Source organism: Echeneis naucrates, chromosome 8 (assembly GCF_900963305.1).
Source record: "Echeneis naucrates chromosome 8, fEcheNa1.1, whole genome shotgun sequence".
Taxonomy (NCBI): domain Eukaryota; kingdom Metazoa; phylum Chordata; class Actinopteri; order Carangiformes; family Echeneidae; genus Echeneis; species Echeneis naucrates.
Window position 1 is genome coordinate 2,733,023 of NC_042518.1, and position 23,787 is coordinate 2,756,809.

At 42.8% G+C, this 23,787-nt stretch overlaps 1 protein-coding gene across 5 annotated transcripts in view; it reads left to right on the top strand.

Annotated features, from left to right (window-relative positions):
• The first annotated feature begins 860 nt into the window (after window positions 1–860).
• The window catches only part of spop (speckle type BTB/POZ protein), a 79,069-nt gene continuing 56,142 nt past the window's right edge, over window positions 861–23,787 (top strand). Inside the window, exons 1-4 of one of the 5 annotated variants that reach the window (XM_029508851.1) lie at window positions 876–932; window positions 1,952–2,072; window positions 16,953–17,008; window positions 19,327–19,462. The gene's annotated coding sequence lies outside the window, so the exon portion shown is untranslated. Of the gene's footprint in view, window positions 933–1,951; window positions 2,073–16,952; window positions 17,009–19,326; window positions 19,463–23,787 lie in introns of those variants that run through there. The other 4 variants (XM_029508856.1, XM_029508852.1, XM_029508850.1 and 1 more) reach the window with 4 other exon arrangements.

The following is a 23,787-nucleotide window of genomic DNA, read 5'->3' on the forward strand; positions in this document are numbered from 1 at the left end:
TTTCCTTTCCTTCTCTGAGCCAGCCATTCCTTGTATAGACCACCTGTGGATGACACTGCTACTGCGATCTGAACAGAGAAATTTGCTTCTCATTCTGTTATTTCCAGATTTCTTACAGTATGTTTAAAATGGCTAAGATTATTATTTTTGTTCCAACAGTAACAGCCTGTGTTGTTTACATGGCTGTGTTCAGGGGCCCATTGTCTTATAATCCTTTGATTAATAGTTGTTTTGTTTTTTTGTCTCTTTCTGTAATATATCAGAGATAAACCAGACCGCTCAGGCCCTGGTGCTGGCACAAAAACTGATTTAATCAAATGTTGATGCAGTGTCAGTACGCTGTGCAAAAACTTGATTGGATTTGGTTGGCAGATGTTCAATATTAAGAGACTCTGATTAGAATCCGGAGTGAGGGGAAAAAAATATCCTTACCCAGTAACAGTGGGCTTACATGTGATCACTGTAATATTATTATTTTCATACTACTATGTTTTGTTTATTCTGCATGAATAATATAAATGATATAAAACAATAAATGATACTGCTATGGAATGAGCCCTTTTGATACTTCTCTGATAAAGTTTTAACTGCACTCTGCTGTGTTTCTTCATGCAACCCTTTGTTTTTTCCTCCTGGGGGTCAGTTGATTTATCTTAATCAGCAACCAGAACCACCTATCTTCAGTTTACACGAATGCAGACCAACCGCAGTGTCGTGTCGGTGACGGTGCGGGTCCCGGTGGAGAGAAGGGCCGGTTAAAGAAACGTATTCAGCTGTTTTTCTGGAGAAACTTTGGGAGGCCAAAAACCAAAACAATCCCAGCATGGCCAGACGCTGATGACGCGCCCGCACACGTCACAGCCTCACCCGGAAGTGGTGTGACAGCTCTTGTCAAAAATCCTTCATCCCTTTTGTGGAACCGCGAAACAAAGGTGAGTTTTGAGGCCATAAAATCAGCCCCCTTCTTGTTTTCATCGCTTGAATATGACAGTACCTCTCGGGTTATTGAGCTAGGTTTGAAGTTTGGACGCGATCTGACGCCGGTCGGACTTCTCCGGAGCTCCAGCGTTAGCCGCTAGCTGGCTAATGTTAGCGGCTCGGTGACGGCTCCGGGTTCGTGTGTCTGCGCGATGTCCCGGCAGTTTGAGGGACTTTTCGGCTGATTTTGTTCATTTTCTGTGCCGTTCCGATGTCCGCCGCTTGAATGCGGACGTCACGGCAAAAAATTACAAGCCTTGGTGGGGGGTTCCAAAGACGCATGCCAAATAATGAGACTGCCATAGGAAGACGTGGTTTGCCGTCTCTCCCCCGGCTCAGCCTGGGTATCCTGCCAAATAGTGAGCAGCACACTGGTTTGCCCCCCCCTCCACCCCCCCCTCTGTGGAGGCTCCATGCGCAGTGCAGGACAGCTGCAGGTTGGACTCTGCCAGGAAGCAGCTGAGCTGGGAGAGTCCAGCAGAAAGGCCCCTGCAATGCAGACCACAGTGTGATCATGTCTCCTCTGCCTCATGTTTGGGGATGACAGACAGGAAGAAACGGTCTCACCGGGATTTTCATCTCACTCTCTTCACTGTCATTGCTTTTATACTCCGGCTGGCTCTAATTGAATAAATAAACAGAGAAGACAAGGGACTGTGGTTTGAGTAATCATTTGGTCTATAAGATGTCAGCCTATGGCACAAAATCCCTCTGATGAAGTTTTGTCGGAGAAAACTTTGTCCCCTCAGGATGGCCTGAGTTAAAGTAAGGCCAATATTTTCATTTAATTTTTCTTCATGGGTAAAACAAACCGCTTTACACGGACATTTGCTTGCCTTGTTTTGTCTGGTCTACCAGTTAAAACAGATAAATATGTAAAATTTATGATGGTGCCACAAAAACTAATTATGCAGATAAGTGACTTGTAATGAGAATAACATATAATAATTGATAAATTATCTAATTTTTGCAGTCCTCTTCAACTCAAACCACCGTTGTGAGCAGAGATGCTGGAGGCCTTGAAAAGTACATTTGGCTGCTCGGAGAAGATTAGATTAGATTGCAGAACTGGTGGATATGAACAAAAGCCCACGGTGAGAGAAAATCTTTGTGGGGACAAATAGACATGCACCTCTTGGACAGAGTATATGCACTTTATTTCATAAATATTCTTAAATACTCAAAATAAAAATAGAAGAAGAGGAAACCAAAACGTGTAGGTTAATCAAAGCCTGTTTAGATTAATTGAAAAACATTACTTTGAAATGGAGAGTGGTGAAATTTTGACAAAACAGGATGGCTTTTTCGCTCTTTTGTTGACATTGTGTGCTCCAAAAAAACAAACAAACAAAAAAAATTGTTGATGATTGTTGTTGATTAATTAGATAAATAATTTGATAAATAATCCTGATCATTAATCAATAATGAAGATAATTATTTGCTGCAGCCCAGGTTTATATAAAAATGCTAAATGTCTAAACAAGCTAGAGTTAACTCATAGAGTCACAACATATAAAACTATTTAAATAAATATAAAACAAATTTTCACCAAGCAAATCAGCTGGTCATCTGAAAGGGCAAAATAAAAATGATTCTCAAAGTAATGAAGAGAATTTTACCTGTTAAGTTGTATTTATAGCTGAGTCTCGCTCAGATGCATGAGAGAAATTCACCTGATTTGTCCCACTCTGTTTTTCCGCTCGTGTTGATGTTGTGTCTGTTAGCAGGGACGTGTGTGTGGGAGTTCAGAAATGCTCTCAATGGGAGTCTTGTTTGATTCAAAATGGGAGAGAATATTTTAAATCTCAGAGATAACTTGTTGACTGGCTTTGCATTTTTCTCATTTCGTTGTCAGACATTCTTCACAGGGCTCTTGCTGAAGAGGCATTTCTGATGTGCAACTTCATGACTTCTGCTGGTCTGAAGGCTTCTGTAAATATTGGAAATTTGGTAAAACTGCTGCCTCATCTGCAAAACAAAATACTTTGTTATGTTTCAAAGTAGGATTTCATTTCCTTATGGAGTTTTGTTCAGCAGCTGTCATTCCTGAGGTTGAATCATTCTCTTCCTACTCACTATCCAGGCACTTCTGTGTAAAATTTATTTTGATAATTGTGCACAGCATGATGGTCTATCTTGCTTAGCTGGTGAGCATTAGCTGCGCACTATTTTTCATGATGCACCGTGCAAGTCCCCTATATCCATCAGGGTTGCGGGGGCTTGATTCAATCCCAGCTGACTTTGGGCGAAGGCGTGAGTCTATCGCAGAGCCGACATGCAGATTCAAACAACCACTCATGCTCACACTTACGCCTACGGGCAATTTAGAGTCACCACTCAACCTTAACATGCATTTGTCTGGACTTTGGGAAGAAGCTGGAAGGAGCCGGCAAGAACGCACACAGGCATAAGGGGAACATCAGAAAAGCCCCAGACCTGAGTTTTAAACCCAGAACCTTATTGCAGTACTAACCCCTGACCCACTGTTCCACCTAGTCCACTATATAGGGCATAATATTCTCACTATATATATGGACATCACAATAAAATTAGTTTTTATTGTCTTTTTGTCTTAATGGTTATGCTGTAAGATGAGAATTTCCCAGCTTGGGATAAATAAAATAAATCAGTCAGTCTAGCCAACTAAATAGGGAGCAGTGGGGGATTTTGGATGCAGCCTAATAATATTAAGTAAATAATAAATAACACAAATAGTAAAGAAATATTAACCAGAGCAATTATAAATGGTATTGGCCACAATAATAAAAATAATAATATTAGAAATTACACACTGTTGACAAAATGTTGATGCAACTATGAGCAGCATTTGGTCACCTTTATATAACGCTCTGTAGTTTCTACTGTCGAGCATGGTGCCGATAAAAGAGAAGAGTTTTTGTTAATTTATTTGATAGCGTGTGTGCTTTACCTGGGATGGCCCAGTCACTGTGTTTGCTGTGAAAAAAGGAACAAATACAGATACAAGCCTGTGGCAGTCTATTAACATGTACCACTTATTCTATTATTCTGGTGTTGATTATGAACGAGAAAGACTTATTTTTCTGCATTTCGGTGTAGTTTCTCCTCTTCAAAAATTCAAAGTCATTTCATTGTGCTAGCCTTTCCTCTCTCAGCATGCTTAGCTCCAGTCCAGTGATTTTATCTGTACAAGGAAATGTATTGTTTTCCACATTTCAAAGACATAAAAAAAAAACAACCCTAATTTAGCTGCACTCTCTCAGGCATTACATTTTAATAATTTTTCACCAGAATTTACAAATCCAGTACGTTTTGATCGGGGGGCATTGGGTTTTTAAAAAAACAGCAACTTGGTTTTGAAGCAGTTCACGTCGTCACTGTTTTTATGTGACAATGTGAACTACTTTAAAGACAGAGGGATTCTTTTTGCTCCTCGAAAAAATGTCTTGCAGGTTGGAGTCGGTGGTAAACGATAGATCACAATCCTAAGCCCTTAATGGTTGAATTAATAGACACAAATTTCAGCTTTTATTTAATTTTACATATTTGTTTATTTGTTGATTTTGGTGGAGGGAAAACCTATTTAGGGGAGCCGCTCCGGATTAATTGTATATGAGAACCGCAGATACCGGTGCTGTTAACGAGATCAGTTTGGAGGGGACAGGCCAGATGCTCAGTTTCATATTGCTGAGCTGTACGCATCAAAAACGGTTATTAGACAGGTGGCCTTTCCTTAGACTTGCACCTGGCAGCTGGCAGACAGACACACTTTTTCTTTTGTTTATATGTGTGTGTGTGGAGGGGAATGAAACCACTTGTCTTGATTTACCAAGGTTTTCTTCGCCTGGCTGCTTGTATTCTCCTTAAACACTAGTCAAATTTAAACTCTTACACTGATGTATGCTGAGCTCTCCCTCTAGTCAACTGTGTCCATTTGGCTTGCTGCTGTATATTAAACTATTCAACCGCCCTGTCAGATGTTCTTTACACATAAGTGCCCAGCTGCCCAAACCCTCCCCCACCTCCACACTCTCCCCTCTCCCTTCGTACACTACAAGGTGCAGCCATTTGGTTTATTTACGGGAGGTGCTTCTGTAACTGCTGGGAATAGGCCAAGAGCCAATCGAAACGCATGGTGGAGGCCAAGCTAATAGAATCTGACAGGAATGGAGTCATAGTGGCCGCACAGGAATCGTAAAGCTGTCGCCGTTTAAGCCCCTATATTTGTCGCTATTACCTGCTTGCTGCTCCCTTCTCGTGGGCGAAGAGTTGTGAGGTAAAGTGCAGCCACACTGCTGGGCTTGGCTAATTCTCGTCACTCATCTTTACCTGTTTCAGCCTGTTTCGTGGGTATGTTGGTTTGCACATATTGAGTCCAAGCATTTCTGCACTGCACCGTTGCTCAGTCTGACTCTGCTGCATCTGTTTACACAAACTTTCTTATTTGTGAGTGCGCAATAGGGAAAATGTTTTGTTGATGGTGCCACAGGAGGGAGATGTCAAGATGTGTGAGCCTCTTTTCTCTGGTGTCAGAGTGGAAAATGCTACAGCAGAGTTATCATATCAAATAGTAGTTAGAGCGCCCACAGTGTTTGGAAATAGTTCAGTTGTCAGTAATCCATTGTAGAATTTCTAAGAGAGTTTTTCCACCGCCGATGAGCCTGATTAACAGCATATACGTAAATCACACCCCAAAACTTGGCTTGTTGTCACTGTGGCCAGTCTGTCTTTTGAGCTGTGCTGGTGGATTCATTCCAGAAAGTGTTGGCCAATGGCATTGCAGCCTTCGGCATTGGCATTTCTGTTTCTGGCTTTGTGCAAGTTCACAAAACTGCCCTGATTTAGTATTGCTGAAAACAAAATTGCTATCCAATCTCTGTCTTGAGACAAATTCTACTTTAAGAGTTGATTTAAAATAGTTCAAAATGTAGCTAATCCAGACTGGATCCATTGCAGTGCATATTTTGTTATCCTTTTTTTACCCTTAAATATTACTTCCAAGGATCTGCCGTGTGCAGGCCTACTAAAATGTAATTGATATAGGCAGAGGCTCGCTCAAAAATCTTTCTGATTGGGCCTTTTATAGATGCAACACGAGAAGAAGCTCATTTCTCACATTGCTGATTGCTTGTGAGGGAAGGCAACAAGTATTGAATTAGTTTACATGAGAGAAGGGAAATTGAAATATGGATTGGGGTCGCAAATGCCTGCCAGTGCTATTGGCTGTTTCGGATATGGAGGATGAAACGTATTTTCTGTGTGTGTCAGTGTGTGACTGATGCAGACAGTCGAATGGTCCTCCAACGTTCCTGCACGGAGCTATTTTCCAATAACAAGTTGGACGCAGTAGTGACACAGATGAAGTGAATGTTTTAAGAGGAAAAGTAATCTTAAAGACAAGCCAAGCCATTCCTCAGTTTAGTACACAGCCTCATCCTCTGCTTCCCCCTACATCCCTGCTTCTGCCTTAGAGCCAGACACAAGCAGGCTCTCTTGCCATCTGCCATTTAGATGTATTTAAATCATGCATGCATGCAGAGTTTGGACCTGTGATTTGAACTGGTCAGGTCCCCGGTCTCTGCCAGGCTGCTCAGCACAACTTGTGACCCAGGGAAGCCATCTGAATACGAATTAGTGACAACACAGTTGGTTAAAAGTGTCACTGCCCAAAAGCCAGATCCAATTTTGCTGATATTATTTGACATTTAAGCCCGGAAAACAGTGACCCATCCAAACGGTTTGATTACCAGATCCAGCTCTGCCATGGCTGAAATATTGTTTGATTTGGCATTTGAGAATGAAGTAATTTTTACTTACAATGTTGTAAGCAGGGGGACTTTTCAGTCACAGCCGCGGTTGGAGTGTAGAAACACTGATGTAACCTCCAATGTGCCCAGGAGCTAAAGCCACGAAGCCAAAAACTGGAGTTTAGATGTTAAATGAGAGTTAAAAATAACGATAGCAGCCCAGTTTGGGATCTAACAACTGAATTACTAACATACTGAGTGTGGACCGTCATTGGATGTATTATCATATGATTTCCTTCAGCAGCTACCGCTATCATTTTCACACACAATCATTCCTCCTGAATTATTCATGTAACATTTAATGTCATAATTATATCGAACAACAGAGTTGAGTAATATATGTTTTGTCAGGTAATTGACAAGCTGATTAACAATAAACAGCTCCATCAAACTCAGTTTATTGGATAGTTGGTAAGGTTAATTTCGAAGCTCTGTTGCGTTTTCTAACATTTCAAATGATCAGACGGCTTTATAGTTCATTATAGTTGAATGAAAACAGTCACACAAAGACTTGTTTTAGTTCTGGTCCTTGATTTACAGAGATGCAGAAGAATAAAACAGCCTAAACCAGCTTCAGGAAAAACATCTGTTAACATTCTGCAAGGAAACAAGCTTATTAGCATTCAAACTGTTTTAATGGGCTATTCAGATTTTTCCTTGTTGCAGCCTCACATGTGTCTGTAGATGCTTGTTTTCTCGGTTTTGAATTAAAGTAAAATAAATATTAATTAATTAAAATAAATAAAATGTGCACTTTGATTTATGTGTAACTGGTCTTACACAAAGAAAAAAAAGGCAGTTTGAATATGTCAGGTTGGTATTTTTTTATTATTTTCTTTTTTATTTTATTTCTGAAAAATTATTTTTTAAAATTAAAAACATAACAAAATGAATGAAGCCATTGTTTGCTGTTGCTCTAAATATTGATTATATATTTTAAACATGCAGTGCTTACTGAAATCAAATAAATTTTTTTTTAAAATGCATCCAAACAGAGTTGCACCATTCAAAACCATGCCAGAGGTAAATCACGTTTGCAATAATTGAAACTCATAAGAAGGCCCTTGTCTAATGCTGATGGACATAACGACGTGGAAACCTTCAGATAAGGACCGGTTCATCTGCTATTAACCCTTAAATTAGAATGGAAAAGTAGCTGTGTCAAGGGTATGGGACTGGCAAACAGGCTGGAGGAGGTGGAGGAGGTGGAGGAGGTGGAGGAGAGGGGCATGAATCGTGCCGGTGAAATCGATAGTTCATACTGTTCTGAAATTGAAGGATTTTTTTTTTGTTGTAGTCACAAACCACGTGTTGAAGCTGGAATGTGAAAAAGCTTTGGTGTAGGTCCCTCCCGTAAACAGCAGTATTGATTTCCAGAGACCTGGTCCCAATTATGGTGCCGTGGGTTTCTTGAGCACCCCCTTTAAAGGACCTGAGCAACTCTGGCGGGGGGGCAAAAATGTGGGCATTGCTCAACTTTACCTCGTGTCCCGCTCCCCGAGTGGCCGACTCTTTCTGCCACCGTGTTTCCACCGAGAGAAAGCCAAGGAAATAAGAGTTTGCTTTTTCCAGCGCCTCTCAGAGGACACAGCTGCAGGACGGGAGATTTCCCCTGTTGGCAGTTCCTGTTAAGAGATTCACTGGCATTACAACATAAAGAGAAAATAATCCTCTCTCAATGTGTGGTAGTATTTGTCTGCATGTGCCTGTTGGCAAGTGGCTCAGAGAGAGAGTCTGACTGAGTGGACTGACAGACTGGGTGTCTGTGTGCGAGACAGTCTGGCTTTGTGCGTTTGTGTGTGCCGATGTGTTTTGTTAACGAACAAAGATGAGGGTTGCTTGAATTGAATGTCTGTACAGCTTCAGCTTGCATCGAGGTGTATTCACACATATCCCCTACAGTTCAGCAGTTATTGTGAACAGCCAGACATTAAGCAGAGAAATTGCAGCTGTTTTAAAGCTTTTATTGGCCGAGCCTTTGCAGGGTAAAATGGTCTGTAATTCCCAGCCTGCGTTCCCGCTGTGCTATCTCTGCTGCTGACGCTGCTTTCATACTGACCATCTCTGGTTTCGTAAGGGAAAGCGACAGGAGGGTTTCAGCTCCCGCAACAATATGGGAAATTTTCATCCCCTAAACTCTCGAGACCCCCCCCACACCAAAAAAAAAAAAAAAAAAAAAAAGTTTACTGGCATAGAAAAAAAAAGAAGCTTTGCCTCTTACTCTTTCTCTTCCCCTTTGCTTCCTCTACAGTCACCATGTGTCCCATCTCTTCTTCCCTTTTCCTCTCCCTCCCTCAACTCTCATTCTCTCTCCAAGTAACGGGAGTCTCATGCAATATGCTGTGTTTCCCCACTTGAGTGCTAATGAGGCAGATGAATATTCATGAAGAGGAGGCTGACATCGCTGGATGGCGATTGCGTGGAGGGTGTTGGTGTTTGTGTGCACAGGGACTGTGGTGGCCACATTTCTGAGGGATCTGATCACATCAGGAGACTCTGGCTCCTCTGCTAATGATGCAGATGTGCATCCCTCAGTTTTGTTTTTGTCGGTGACCCCTTCCCAAGGCCTCTCCCTGCTCCCCAGTGGCTGCTGGCACTGCTTAAGTCTAGCCTCCAGCTTCTGTGGAGGATGGCCAGGGAGCAAAAGACTGAGAAGAGGAGCCTGTACGCCTCCTCCTCCTCCTCCTCCACTCTTCGTCCCTGTGGTCCTGGCTCGTGAGAAACAGATGCCACGGGCTGCCTCTGTGGTGACCATCTCTGTCCTTTTTTTTATTATACTTCTCTCTCTTTCTGTCCACCTCTCCTGGTCTTTTCATACCGCTTTCTTAGAACATATTGTGCTGTGATGTCAGCACTACACTGTGAAGGACATATGAGAAAGCACACAGGCTCGCTTTAACACTGAAAGGCTGCTCGATGTGTGCATCATGTCTCATGTGTTGCCATTTCCTCCTGTGCTCTCGATTCCCCTTCTCACCACACTTTTTTTTTTTTTTTTGCCATTGTCAGCTTTGTTCTGCTCCTCAGATTCTCTTCCAGCAGTTCGTATAGTAATCTCTCTCTCGCTCTCTCCTCTTTTGCTCAGCAGCCTCTCATTTGCATTTTCTCACTCACTCATCATTCCGGTCTTCCTCTGCTTCTCCCCTCTGTCTTAAGCCTGCAGCTTTCACTGCTCCTCTTATTTGCCATTACTCCTATTTTTTTCCCCCTCTCTTTCCTCCCTTGCTCGTCTATAACGTATCCGACCCCCGTAGTCTACCTGAAGGGGCTCCTATGGGTCGGTGAAATCTTTGATGTCCCACCAGCCATCTCCACCATGAGGCGATGTGTGTTTACGTCTGCAGCACAAGGTGGAAATATGCGTTTGTCTGTCCGTCTCATGCTGCTTGTGCTCGGCAACCTTTAATTTAGGAAAGGTGAGTCTGTTGGTGCTGCAGAGGGAGGACACAAAGTTTTACTGCCTCCTTTTTATGCCTCCTATTCTGTGACATAATAGAGGCCTTCCTGCTCCTCGGTGCTCTCTGCCTCCCTGTTTTCATGAGGCTGGTTGCGCTGCCACTTAATATTGTCAGTTCCAGTCTAGCGGGCGTCCATGCTGATTCTCAGGCACACACATACTTTCTGCAGTGGGGAGAAAAGGGTGGAGGCTGGCCAATTTATCAGCGCTCTGACTGTAAGGCTACAGGGAACCCTCCGTCTTCATCAATTCACTCAGCAGATAGGCACACCCCAGTCACTGCTACTAGACTTACCTCATGTGTCTCCATTACACGTTAATAACAAAGCCGTGCGGACGGCTTGAATTGGCGCTTCATGTTATGCAATGGGAAGCGACAGGGATCTGCTGAAAGTACAGGTGAGACAGGTTAACATGTATTTATTACCTCACCTCCGAATTATTAGCGTTTCCCACAGGATGGTAATTTACAATAATAAACAGCTGGCAGATTACTGTAGTGAAACGGGCATTTTTTTTTAATAAGCTAATGAGAACAACATTACCTGATTTGTAGCTGCAGTATTCACTGCCTGTTGTACTCCATTTTGATTATTGCAAGTCTGAAGCAGATCCAGATAATGACGAATAGATTAACTGCTGAGCAACTTGAATTTGTTTTAGTGAGCTGCCGCTTTGAATATTTCTTTAATTATAGTGTGTGTTTCACCAAACAGTAGACCATATGTATATTTAGTCATTGGAAATGAAGTTTGGATGCTTTAAAACATTATTCCAGGAATAGATTTTATTTGATTTGTTTGTTTTTATCATTTACCTGGTGCAGAAATCCAAATGGTCTGACCACTCACTGGCTTTGAAGCAGCAACACTTTTCTTGGACTCAGTTTTTCCAGGTAGTTTTTAGGTAGGCAGTTCGAGACATCTTCAACCTGCTGCTCTTCTTCCTCTGTGAATTTGGATGGTCTCTATTGCTTCTTCCTTTTTGTGTAGTGGTTTAATTGCAGTTTGCTGGTTCACTGTGATTGTTCTCATGATTTAATAATGTGTATATGAGAAAATAGTAATTTTTCGAAAGCCCAAGGTGCAATTTTCAAATGTCTTGTTTTGTCAACAGCCCCAAAATTAAACACACTCAATATTCAGAGATATAAACAGAAAATGAATCAACAATCTGAAAATTTTAGAGGCTACAATTAGGCAAAGTTTGACATTATTGCTTGATAAATGAGATCCAACTAACAAAAAGTGTTTCACTGTATCCAGTCTTTGCATTTGAAAGCTACATTAGCTAAAAACAGGCAAAGGCTGTGCACGTTTGCGTGAGCTATACGTGGAATTAGAATTTAATCACATACCCGCAGAATTCCTGCCGCCTGTATTTATCTCTGTTCAACGTACTGCGACTTCTCCTCCCAATATGGTTTCAAATAGACCAAGAGGCTGACGGCCAAATTACAAACTGGAGGTTTGCAAACCAATGGGTGGCATCACAGTGGACTGCCACATGTGTTAGAAAGTTTTTCATTTTCTTCATTACAAAAGATGCTCGACATGCTGAAGTTTTGTGCAGTATCCCCAAAGTGCACTGAAATTCCAGCCTTGCTTGTGCACCCCGTTGTTTCTTTCCCGTCACGTCTCAGGGCTATCCTGCATCAGCGAAGGACGCCTGTCCTCTTCGTCTATCCTCACGCTCCGTCTCCCTGCCGTCCTTGGCCTGTGGGCCCCCTCGCTTTCCTTGGTCCGCTGCTGATCAAAGCCCCTTTGAGAATACCATCCACTCTGGTGCCGATTGTGATTTGATGATATGTGTAAGTTTTTGAATTCATCTCTTCATGTGTGATCAGATGGTGTTTGACAGGCAGCGTTGGCCCCATCAGCTCCCATTAAACCTCAGCGCCGCGCTGCCGCCGTCGCCGCTGTTTTTATCCTTTAATGTAACACCTTCCTCACCAGCAAAATCAATTATCAGTGATTATGTTCGTGTCAAAGTCTTTACGGGGTGGTCTGAGACCCATCGCAGCTCCCTCCTCCTCTTCCACTTTGTCATCGTGTCGCCCAGAGGCCCAACAGAGGCCGCACTCCGCCAATCCCCAGCTGGACAGCTTTATGGACAGCTCTAAGTTTAACCTTCCTCGTCAACAGTGCTGTGACAACGCAAGGAGAGCTTATTATGCCTGACAAGACTCTCCCAAGAAGGTTTTCCTCTGTGGGAAAGCTGCATAGCGATTAGCCCTATCATGCTCAATTGTGGATGTAACTGTCATCGCTGGCCTGGTGGTCTTGTTGTGTCCTTGGATTAAACACGATGCACATTGCTTGAGAAGACCATGTTGTATAAGTAATGGGAGATCACAGAGCCTTTGCTCCATCACACTTCTGTCAGCTGCTAATGGGAGAATTTTCTATGCAAAATCTCTCCTTCACGTTTTCCAGTGTAGCCCATCTCTTTCTCTCACTGGCTTCCCTCAGAATTACACACTTGGCCTTGGATTTGGTGGTGAAACACAGTTTGTGTGTGTGTGGATTATTGCCACTACAGCACGCGGTCAGTGAGGCGGCTTGTTAAAAACCCCTCTCGGCTGTGCGGTCACAGCTGTGGCTTTTCCACCTTTGTGATTGGCAATGCTCTGTCAGTCTCACATTCGCACACAGTTTTGAAATATCATGGAGCTATAAATTTAGGCTTTAACACTTTCACACACATCCACATATGCACTGCCAACTGTTTTTTCTCCTTCATGTCTCATCATGCTCCCTCACATACATGATACTCGTAAAACAGTAAGTTTGGCATCTGCTACGGATTCAACTAAAATAACTGAATTCACGAAGCAGCAACACCAACGTCAGGTTTCTTTGGAAACCTTCTCACCCTTTGTGAGCTTTCATTTTTCTACAGAGCTGACAGATGCTGAGTTGTTAAAATGTCAAACATGCAGATTATATCAGATGTAGCTATTCAACATTAATGCTGTAACCACGGTCCCGATTAAATTTTTATTTGTTTTATTTTTTCTGGCCTCGATCATGGTTTGAGTCTTTTAATACTGGGAGTCTCCTGTTGCCGAGTCTGAGCCAATACTTATGTCTATGCAGTTTGGCACATGGAGCGAGCCGGTGGAGCCAACTAAATCTGGCACACCTTATTTCTCACAAGCTCCTTGATCCAAAATATTGTGGGTTCATTTTCATTTCACTCTCACCCATGTTCATAAATTAAGCAACATGCAATAAACAACTTTCAGTGTTGTAAGTAGCTTCTGAGCTCAATAAATTGATTAGTTTTTCTGCCAAAATGTATCTACACAGCAAAGGTGAATAGGCAGCAAAGCATTTATTTTGAGGCATTTTTGAAGCCTCACCAGCTGTCAGTGAAATCAGCATTTCTTTGTGTGTTTCACTTCTATCAGAGTGACGTATGTAAACTTGTTCTGGTCAAAAGCGATGGTCACATTGTGTTTTCCCGCCACACCTCTCAGACAACAGCAACGTTTCGGTTTGAAAAAGACTTTTTTGACATTTTACAGATCGATGTGATCGATAATTTCAGAAATTCTCATTATATTTATGGATTTAATAAGAGCGGTGTGTAATAATAAATGCCAGCTGGTTATAGGAGTTGTAAAGTGCACTTCGACTCTCTGTAGAAATAAAGGAACGGTCAGGTTTGAAGTTGGTATTTAGGATTAGTGATTTTTAAATGCGGCTGCTGTACGTCTTGAAGAGCCTCCACTGTTGACAGGGGTGGATGTTTGTTTTGGACTTTTAAGAGCTAATGCGTCCGTCAGCTATCTCAAGCTGTTTCTTTGACTTGCTCTCGACCCCCCCAGCCTGTCCCGTCTGCCCATCCTCTCGTGATAGATGTTATCTGTGTTGAGTGGAGGTAAGGAGAGATAGTAATCTGCCGTAGCCTTGGCACTCCCACGCACTCCAGGCTCATTGAGGAAGATTGATGGCCCTCTTTCTGCAATGGCTGTTGTTTTGGATGGAGAGGGGCAGAAATAAAAAAGGTCGAGGCAGAGAAGTGGATTTTGAGCAAAAAACTGAGTGGGGGAGGGCAGGCGGCGGTGAGGAGAAAGAGAAATGGAGGGTGGTTGAATGTTAACTGTAAAAGTGAAATGGAAGAGGAAATGTCACAGTGGTGGAGCCCGAGTGCTCCTTATTAAATTTGGGTCTGTATTTTATTGAGTCAGAGTACGCATTCGCCTGTGATTGGTTTCATATCTGCATTTCATACTGTTTTTTGATACGCATGTGGGCCACGGAATTGGCTGCACTTAGTTTGCATGTCAGCAGGATTATATTTAAATGTCAGCTTCCCTCTCAGGATGCAAATGAGGCAGGGACGTGTAGTGATGGACCGGTTTTATACATGTGTCTCTTGTTTTCTGCTGCATTACGCCGCTGCAGCCTTTAAGCCTCTGAAGGTATCTGGTAGTCACTGTTACCAGTCCATGCTGAAATGCTGGGGGGAATTAGCCGCCCTTCATCCCTCCTCATGACTGGGCTGCTGCTCGGCACCCCTGTGTGTGGGCAGCCCTGGGCTGATTGGCTGTGATGACAGTTATGCTCTTAATTGTGTCAGTTATTCTTCCTCGGTGGTGCTTTTAAAATGCAGTCGAGTGCTCGCTGTAACCCCCTCTTGTCATTTTGTTCCTTTCTACTTATTGGTCTTTTTAAGTCTGTGCAGGTTTTAGGAGCGGTGAGACGAGGAGGAATGAGCCTGTCGTCTTCGTCTGTAATTCTCTCCTTCTTGTCAGAGAAGAATGGGGTCTGACATCTTTTTATTTTTTATTTTCGGGCTGCCTCCACTTCACTGTGTCCCTCTCTGACCTGCGTTTTGCTTAATTTCTCTTCCATCCCTTTAGGGTCTCTTTTTTTTGTTCCTCAGTTTCTTGACTACAGTTTGAGCTGCTGTACCACTCTGCTCTCTCAGTCTGTTGTACACTGACCGATCTCTCATCCTGCCTCTCCCCTCTCTGGATCTTGTCAGCTCTTCATTTTTCTGCATTTTGCTTTCCCTGCTCTTGTATTTTTATTTCCCACCTCCCTGTGTGGGAGACCTACCATCCCTTTTCTGTTTTGACCGCTGCCACATGATGCCGGGGTCAACTGGCGGGGCCTTGGTGGCATCTGTCCCCGTCTCAACTGACCACCTGAGACTGCTGGAGTCATGGGGGGGGGGAGCAAAATGACTAAGGACGGAGGAGACAGGAAGGGCGCGAGGGTTGTATCCCATCCTGCTCATCCAAACGGTTGATGGGGTTTTTAGAAGCTCCAGGTCAAATCTCATTTCCTGTGGTCAAAACGCGGTGTCACACCTCTGACCAGCGTGAATATTGGACACAGAAAGTATGGAGCACAAAAACAGCAGCCATTTTGAGTCTTTAAGAGTACCATTAGAGCAGAAAGAATGTGACACCTCAGAATAATATGGAGGCTGACCTGTTATCATCTGGTGAGCTGTTATAGCAAACTGTCTTTCATTATAACCTAGTGTCTGTCCTCCCAGGCGCTGATGTCTAATATTCAATATTCTTTTAGCCCTTACTTTGGTCTCCACTGACCTCTGAGAGAAGGTTTTGTTCATCAGCTTGCAACTAACTTTGTCTGTCCCCTCACAGTAAAGGGCCCTTAAGAAATCGTTCTAAAAGATCTGATTTGTGGAAGCTGTGGTCCTTTGACTCTAATAGATCATTTTTATTATTTATTATGACTTATTTGGGAGTTTGATACAGCAACAGAGTGACAGGAAGGAGGCAGCGAAGAGCCAATGGAGCCACGAGTGTGTGGTCGGTAGTTTTACCTTCCATGTGCCGTTAGTTAGCACCCAGTAGTTGGGAGTACTCGAGCTGGTAACAAGCTTTCTTTTCTGTACCACTCCGCTGAGGAATGATGAGGCGTTTAAGTAGCGCCCGGAACGCAAGCGTTTCAACACTGTTATGTCCCTATATCCAGGGCTTATCTAGACATTTATAGTGACTCTCTGAAGTATGTAGGTTTTTTGTGCGGAAAAAGCACAGGGTATCCTTTTTACTCCTCGACACATGCGGAAAATCCTCCTCCTGTAATGCCTGGAGGATTACACATCATCCATCCGCTGCCCTTAAAGGGGGAAAGCTGAGCCGGTAACACTAGATTAATGGTTTAGTCTATGAAATGTAAAATACAGAGAGAAAAGTAATCAGTCTTTCTGAAAGCATCACCAAAGAAAGTGTAACCAAAAGATGAGGAATTTACAATAATATAAAGGAGAGAAAAACACTGAATACCCCTTTGACTCAAAAACACATTAAAAAATTAACCCATTATTGAAGCAGTTAGCAATTAATTTTCCATCACTTTGGTTAATAACTACTGGGGATTAATAGACTCGCCGTTTTAGCTGTAGCTTCCCCCACTCCTCTCAATGTCGGAGCTGTAAGCTGAAGCTTGCTTGACAGCTATTAATGTCGAGCAGTGATGAGGTTTCACCGCCAAAGCTGTGAAATGTTCTCAAAATAACCAGTATCCTCTGTAACCATGGTATAATGAGCTGCTGTCTGCATTTTAGAATCTGTGAGGGTGAAAACTGGAAGACCAGGAGAAACAGTGATCACAGACGTTACCCGGTCACAAGTCTGACCTTTCATTTACACAAACGGGAAGCATCAGAAATCCCAATTTGACGTTTGACTGATGAGGCCTGTTCGTCTGGGCTGTGTCTGGTTTTTTTTTTTTTGTTGGCAGGTTTGGAGGGCCTGTCCGCTTCAAGTCGACGGGGAATGATCTCATATTCATTTCAGGTGAGCTATTGATCAAGTGCTGCCAGTCACATCCACACATCACAGAAGTCGGGTTAGCTTTTTGACATTTCTTTCAGAGCTCAACAGCTGCATTTTGCATCTGATTGACATTTCCTTGGTACGTATGTGTAAACATGCCGATCTTAAGATATTTCATTCATTCATGTAGATCATCTCTTCTCTCTCTCTGAGGTAAAAGCCCACAGGCAGTTTAGATACTGGGGATGAATACAAAGAACCTCGGTGTAAAAAGTGTCCCATTCTTTGCACAGTACATCTGGGCCAAATGTGCGTCAGTCTTTAGTGTTAGTGTCAAAATTTATTTCACGTCTGGGGCGAATTGTGTCTAACATTTCTGTAGCTGTCGCCACAGTTTCAGGTCATTCCCTGCCTGTTTTAAAACTTTGTACTTTATGAGTGGGTTATAAAAGATAATTGACTCAAATCAGCCTTTTTTTTTTTTTTTTTTTGTTTAAATGTCTTAAATGTCAGGTGCCTTTATGGATTGGCTGTGTTACGAGTCCTAAAAGCATCACTGTGGCTGTTTCTCTTTAGACATTTCGACTGTCCAGAACAACCAGCTGGCTGTCTGTGAAATCCTGCTCATCTGTGTTTGGCAGACATGTGCAGTAGGACTGAGTGTATTCCGTTATATTTATTTAGATAGAGGTATTTGAAGTGGAAATGGACTCCCAGGATTTTAATGAGACTGCCGGACCAAACCTTCATGTCGGAGTTAAGAACCATTGTGGGTCTTTTCTGTTAAATAGTTTTACTGTTATCGGTGTCTCTGTCAGACCTTTATGCGCCACATAAACGTACCATTCCTGTTTCAAATTTATTACATAGTAAAGATTTTTACACCAAATGTTTAAAGATGTTTACACCAAAAAGTCAGTTAACCTTTTGGAATCATTTGAATTTATGTGCAAATTTGCCCCTAAAAGTTAAAATCTTTAGCAAACAATCTGTTTTAACTAACAACACACAAATAACTGTGTTGCCCTGGTCCATATTGGATTTACTGAAGCTAAAAGCTGGAGAGTCTGGAGTTCTTGGCTCAAACAAATGATGCCAGACTGGAGTGTTGGTCAAAGATACTTTGATTTAATTACAAGAAGCAGCTGCTGGTGCCTCACAAGAAGAGCTATGGTCAAGAAAAGTTGATAATGAGGTTATATCAAAGATTTATGATACTCATCAGTCCACAGTGAAACAAGCTCTTTATAAATGAAATGATTCAGTAAGTGGCTGCTGTGGCCAGTTAAGATGAGGTAAAACTAAAAGCAGCTGATCCATGACAGGACACGGTGCCGAAACCTGCTCCTGTCCAAATAAAAACATCACAGCACCTGAAGTTTGACACTGCACACCTCCTCAGGGAAAATCTTTTGTGGCCTGATGGAACTAAGGTGAAGTTGTTTGGGAGCAACAGGCAGCACAATGTGTGGTATTAAAAGTGTGCTGCATCCCAGCAGGAACACACACCCCGAAGGTGAGGGAGGGTGAAGGGGGTCTTCAGGATTCAGGGCGTTGCTGCTTCTGCTACCGGACAGTGTGATGCCGTGAAGGGGGAAATAAATCCCACAACTAATAAAAGTATCACACGTGGTCCACCTGCTGAAGCGAGACCCCAACCATCACATTTTACCAAACACTGACTTCCAATGGGGAAAATCCACCTGTTGGAGTGGAGACACTGTGGAAGGACCTGAGGAGGTATCTGATTTGACTCTGCTGCTACTGGACCAGTTGTTTTAGGACTGTAAATCCAAATCTGTCCTTTTTCCCATCAGCACAGCCAATGTTCGAATTGTTTGTGTGTTAGTGTTATTGGCTTCAGCACGTTGTGTTTGCCTCCGCTTGTGACGTTGATGATCAGATCACATTTAATTGCTGGTTTAATGCAGAAAAGCATTTCTCTCCAAAGGCTTCACAGACTTTTCCTTTCCACTGTGCAGTTTGTGTTTGGATTAGTGTTTTAATGTCGGGTGTAATTACAAAAGGGGGACCACCGTCCCACTCTGTTCCACCTCTTTCTGTAAACTTCACTTACACTGTTTGTAAAACATGCGTCTTTGCAATATCTTGTCACACAGACACACACACACACACAATAAAGTCCATGCACACCATCTCAAAAAAAAAAAAGGGGGGGGGGGGAATCTGCATTCAAGTCTCCTACATAACAGATGCGCATACAAACAGTCAACTTGACAAGGAGTCTCTTGCAAGAATATGATAAGGCGCTGGCTCACTCCTACGCTTGCTCTCACAACTACAGTGTTGTTGATTCTTTCTGCTGTTTGCGTTTGCAGCTTGCCAAGAAGCTCAGGCTTCGGATAGACGCACAGCACTGACACACCTACAGACAGAGGGACCTGACGGACGGAGTCCAGCTGGCTAGTCATGGCAGCAGCAAGCGGAACAGATGTGCGAGGGACTTTGATCTAGGTGAGTACCAAATAGGGTGAGGATCTTTGGGGGAGGGAGAGAGGGGCAGTGGTCTGTTCTAATACTGGGAAGTGGCAAGTATACTGGAAGGCAGAGGGGTGTTTGAAGCAGCCTTATCTCGTGATGTGTTTGCTGACTTTTACTAAGAAACATTTAGACATATTACTTAGTATTTTCTGGAGAAAAATGTCTGAATCACATTATTTGAACTTAAGGCCTCAAATCCAATTAAGCACAGTTCTGTTTTAATTTTGCAGCTATCCATAAATATTGCAGTCACTCTGCTGCCATGTGTTCTGCACTGATTTGTCATAGGTCTTTGTTTAAAATGTATATCCAGCTTGAAAAATCTGTAATCTTTTCTGAAACTAGTCTACTTTAGTTACAGGTTGTGCTTTGGAAGACACAACGCTGAGGCGGCATCCGTACGTCTACCCTTTTAGTTTTAAGAGGCATCATTTCTGCTACATTTTTTGCACCTAAAACTGAAACTTTTGGAAAAGCTGCTGAACCCGTTTTAATTTGAAAACTCAGATTTGGCCAGCCGTCAAAGCCACATGAGTAACAAAGGGAAGTCGGTGCTGACCTAGTTGTCTTTGCTAGCTGTTGTTGTGCAGTGAAAATCTGCATTTTAATGCTACAGCTGCCTTTTGCTGTTCCTTGTTTGCAGTATCTTCTGGAACTAATCAACAGCAGAGTATAATCTTGCTTTCCCACACACACAAGCTCAGTGTATATGAACGGTTAAGCGTGTGTGTAAAGATGGATGTAACTGTTGTCTGGGTGGAGACTTTTTGGTTGTGGATGCAGCCTCATAGAAATGAGTCAGAGTGTTACAGTTTTAGTCATTTGCTCTCAAGCACAAGCTAAATTTTGTTTTGCTTTGCTTTTTGACATGACAGCAGTCACCTGTGGTATTTCCAGATGGCCAGCATGGAATCAAGGAGTTGGTTAGAGGAACCGGATGGTGCAGAATGAGAAGTAAAGTAGATCGTTTGAATAGGAAACACAAACCTTCAAAAAGAATGAAGGTGACAGATGATGTAGAGGCTACCGGTGGAGGAATACCAAGTAGCAGGAGAACAGAGGATACACTAGACACTTGATCATATAAATTGCAATATGTGTCAAAAGTTTCAGGCGGTATCCAGCCATCATTTAAGAGTTTAAAATTCCACACAGTTATAATAATGAAAAAACGAAACAAAAAAATTGAAGAGGAAGATGATTTTAAGAAGGGGCAACGAAAGAAAAACAACAGTAAGATCCATCCTTCAGGTGAAATTACTTGGGCCTGTGTGTTTTATGACTCACCCCAAAACTCCCCCGTTAATTAGACAATGTAAAACTAGCAAGAACAGCAAGACAGCCATAAAACAAGAACAAATAGAGTGTTAAACAGCACACTATTCAGTTAGAGGCCATAAGATACGCATTATTGTGTGTGCCGAGATGAGAAAAATAGTACATGATAGATGCATTATTGATGTGACATAATAACCTGCTGATGTTTATAGGGTTGTTTGTTTGCCGTTGGTTTGCTTTAAACCCAAAGCAAGGCGTTGGTGCAAATGTGGAGCTGTGAGAAATTTCAGGACGCCGTTCAAGTCTCTTCTCCATGTTCCCACGTGTTTTGAGTGAGATTGACCTTCATGCATTCAAAGTGAAACTAACATTTCACTTTGGCAGTGTCCTCTCACGTCAGTGTTGCTGGATATACCCATGAAAATTAAATCTGTGTGTAGGATTTGTTGAGAAATGCTGCAATATTTTAATCACCCCCCTTTCTACATTATCACGCAGTCAGCTCATCAGTGTGAAAATGCTTTTGTAGATGTACGTGTGTGTGTGTTTGTGTGTAATATTGGATTTTCTGGTGGTGACTTAATTTCTGTTCTCCTGGGAAACTCAAAATAGTTTCCGTACTGAAAATTGATGAAAACTGGTGTGACTTTTGTTCGTGTGCAAAGACGAGATGTGTGTATCTTGTGTGTGTGTGTGCGCCTGTGTACGTGAGTGAAGGACCGTTTCTCTGACCCTGCAGTTACAGCCAATTTGCTGTGATCACGGTGACAAGTGTCTCCATGTAGATACTAAGTAATTAGCTACGAGGAGATCGAGAAAGGTTGAAGTTAGTGGGGCATTAGAGGGGCTGTCAGAAGGCTCCACTCATCTTTCCCCCCTTCCAAAATCTGTCAGAAGGCTTGTCTGGGGCCTGCCCCTCCACCCCCCACACCTAGTCCCCTCCCTCACACTTGGCTGCTCCACTTAATTGAAGCCACTTCAGATCAGTCAGAGGAGCTGGATCTGTACGCCTCAGCAGGCCATGCAGTTCACCTGAACTGTCAGTCAACGCCACCACACACCTCCACATGCCATCACGCCGCCTGCTTACACAGCAGGGAGGTGCCCGACCACCCCCGCCCAACCCGTGTCACGAGATCTGTTCCATTTGTGCCCTGAGCCCGGGTTCATTGGCTCCAGTCAGTTTTAATGAATCATGGTTGCACTTTACGCTTCTCTTTTTCATTTAGCCTGGTGAGAGTTGTGACTTCTACGCTTCCAATAAGAACTCTGCCATGATGCATGAAAATTTTGACCTGGAGTCAACTGCAAAGCTATTGCTTAGGTGTTAGACCTTCAGCTACAAGAACTGACCCTGCTCTGGTTTTATGGCTATAGGGAGATGGATGTTGTCATCACAAAGCTGGAACTTACTCGCGCTTGAAAAGCCCAGCATAACAAAAATTAACTAAGGGCAAAAAACGCACTCCGGATGCAGTGAAATGCCTTCTCAGTATACGGCAAATTTAAAAACTCTGAAGCTCAGCGCAAACAAAACCCCAAGACTGCAAGTTCACAAAGCTCAGCTATGGGGACACGGACTGCAATTGGATTTGTTTGGTCTAATTTGCCTCTCACATGGCTTTTGTTGATAAATTATAGCTAAATTGAAAGTTGTCCATGGTTTTATCATAAAAGCAACCAATGCATAAAAGCAGCAAAGAAGCAACTTGTTCCTTCGTTTGGAGCAAAACAAGCTGACTAAGGTTTGCAGAGTCCGTAAGAGTCATTCATTCGTTATCCCTGCAGAAAAAAGCACTTGTGTTAGATGCATAACTTTCTACCTAATTGACAAAAAATGTTGTTTGTCACAAACAGAGCTTCGACTCTCCTCTGTTTTCAATTTCCTCTCTGCACTACTTCAAAGTTTTTAAGCCCAAAATCTAAAGACCTGTTACGCCTTAAGCTGCTTTTGAGATTTCTCGGGCAGGTCACTGTTTCTGGTGTCGTCTTGCCAGTCATAGATTAGCTTCGCCCAGATACATCCCTACCTTTATGGTCTATTTTCCCCCTAAATGGGGGAATTGGTTAGGGTTCGGGTTCGAACATATGTAGATAGTTTTAGAACAAATATGGAAAATATGGAAATCGTAAGGGCCACGTCAGCGGAGAAGACGTTGACACTTGTATTACGGGTTCACCGGTGTGAGGGATTATCGCTGCAACATGTCGGCCTGACATCCTGCAGGAATTCTGCTGAGTTGGATAGTTTACTCTTAAATGCCGTTCTCTCTTTCAGCAGCACTAACTCCCGGAACACCCAACACTGGGAACATGTGATGGGGAACCACTGGGAATAGATCTTTTCGAGAGAAGCCACTTGGGAGGGAACGTCTAAAATGAGAAGTGGGGCTGGCGTATTGTTTGAAATGCCAGGCTTCTCCTCATTCGGAGTGCATTCTTGTGCAAGCCTTTAGTTGTAGCTCAGTCAGCTGACATTTCATGCTCAGCCATTACATACTCTGCTGCTGGTGCTTTAGTATAGCTCTGGTTGTTACTGGCATGAATATAAACAGACAGATGTGACAGCTGGCCGACCATATGTGACAAGCCTTTTAGATCTTCATGCCTTAATTATTCTCTCTCCTGGGACCAATATTGACATTTTAGGTCTTAACACTCAGACCTTATAAATTGCCAGCCTCCAGTTGGCATTATCTGTCTCTTGGCAACCTCCAAGCAGACAGCAAAGGTGCTTGATAACCGCTCACAGCTAAATTTGTCAGCTGCGGTGAAATGGGTGCTTTCAAATTTATAACAGCATTGTAAAAATCATTATCTGTATATCACGTCTGTTGTTTACTGATAAGTAGCTCTGTCACAGGTCCCTTCTGTTTTTTTCCTAATGACTTTTTATGGGAGTTTTTCACAGATTTTCTGAGGTCCTGAGGTTGGAAGGCATCATTTTAATTTCTTTTCATGGCGTGGGCGTCGAGAAAACCTCCGAGACTCGCTGTGATTAGAGGCTGTACAAATAAAAT